The sequence below is a fragment of the Manacus vitellinus genome, unplaced genomic scaffold (genome assembly GCF_001715985.3).
Source record: "Manacus vitellinus isolate BGI_N305 unplaced genomic scaffold, ASM171598v3 scaffold_142_pilon, whole genome shotgun sequence".
NCBI classification, from domain to species: Eukaryota; Metazoa; Chordata; class Aves; order Passeriformes; family Pipridae; genus Manacus; species Manacus vitellinus.
In genome coordinates, this window is record NW_021939017.1 from 97,142 (window position 1) to 98,882 (window position 1,741).

Below are 1,741 nucleotides of genomic sequence, written 5' to 3' on the forward strand. Positions count from 1 at the left end.
TGGCTCTGCGGGGATCCCTCTCAGGTAAGGGAGCCCCGGGCCTGCTCTCCTGGGTTCTGTCACACCAAGCACGGGGGCAGGTGGAGCTTTGGCTCTGCGGGGATCTGTGGGGGGTTCCCGCTCACAGCAGGACAGGCTGGCCTGGGATCTCCCCCAGAGCCACCCGGGGCACCCTGTGTGTGTGTCCCTCTTCCCAGCAGAGTCCTCTTGCTCCCTTGCACTCGGGCTGAGGATGCTTTCTCATGGAAAGCTCTTCGCTTTTTCCGGAATATTTTAACTTCCTGGAGAAAGGAGGTGAAATTTCTCGTGATTTTTTGATACTTCCAAAGCCCTGTTTCTGCTTGGTTTGGAGTTTGGTGGGTTTGGTTTAGACCAGCTGTTGGTGCTACTGTTGTAGCATTTCCATCTGAGAAAATGTTTCCTCTTCCTTTTGGTAACTCTGTTTTAGTTACTTTGATAATCTGCTGCAACAGAGCTTTGGAGCTCCTGGGGATGATCCTGGGGATGCCTGAGACCAAACCTTGAAATTTTGGATTTATTCATGGTTGGGAAATGCTTCAAGCAAAACTGAGACAGGAGCAGCTGAGTGTGTGTGGCCAAGAGCAGCAGTGCTGCTGTCAGAGGGCACCTCCCCTCAAAACCCTGAACTTTGCATAATATTAGAGGAGGGAAAAATCTCATGTGAAATGTAGGACTTCAGGAAACTATTCCTGCTTTCCCTGCTGGCCTAAGTGTCACTCAGTGCTGCACTTGCTTAGTACAGATGTTTTTGGGAATAATTTTCACACTTTATCCTAATTACCATGGATGTGTCAGCCAGGCCATGGAACAGATAACCTGGGAAGGACAAGTGTGGCCTGTGCTCCTGCCTGTTTCTGATGTCTGAAGGAAGTCTGAGCTGCTTCTCCCTCCCCTCCTTGCCTGTATTCTCCCTCGAAATTTAAATCACTGTCCAAACCCACTTGTGACTGATGTTCCACAGACCAGGAACCAGCTGCCAGCACTGAGTAATCCCTCCTCACATTCCTGACTCTCCTCTTGCTCCTTCCCTTGCAATGCTCCCACTTGAATGCCTCCTGCCCACCTGTGTGTGGAGGGGGTTTTTCTCTTGGTTTTATTTTGGCTTTTGAGGGGTTTATCATCTTGGACAAGTTCATTTTGCTTTGTGCTGTTTCCTGGCACTGAAGCTCCTCGAGGTGGTGGGGGGAGTGTGGAGAAGGCAACAGAGACATGAGAGGATGGAAGGAGAAATTCCAAGTGCTGGGTCACCAAAAGGGTTAAATTTGGCTCCAAGGAGTGAATTGTTTGTGGGAGCTTGTGCAGTTCTGGGAATTTCCTGAGGATTTCCATTGGGGTGAATGGTCTGACTCGGGTTTGTGTGAGGAAGGACCCAAGGAAGGGGAGAGCAGAGATGCTTTTTGGTGAAGGCTCTGCCCACTCCCTGTCCCAGGATGTCTGACATTCCTCAGGTGCCAGGTATCACTTCCAGCCAGTGCATTCCCACCCTGGAATCCAGCTGGCTTTGCTGTGAGGCTGGTGTCTGGCTCATTCCCAAGGATTTCCCAACGTGCAGGCTTGGAAAACTTAAACCACCTCTGGTGAAAAGCCCCAGGAAAGAGAAAGGCTGGGTTTGGGGTGTTTGTTTTGAGCCAAGGTGCTGAGTGGTGATCCTGAATCTGTGACTGTGGAAGATAAAAGGAAAGGCACAGATGGAGGAAAAACCCGTGGTGCATCCCAGATT

The 1,741-nt window shown here is 50.5% G+C and overlaps 1 protein-coding gene across 1 annotated transcript in view; it reads left to right on the forward strand.

The window, feature by feature from the left end:
• Positions 1–1,741, forward strand: part of ASH1L (ASH1 like histone lysine methyltransferase) — a 58,599-nt gene that overhangs the window by 13,242 nt on the left and 43,616 nt on the right. The gene's annotated exons all lie outside the window — the stretch shown is intronic.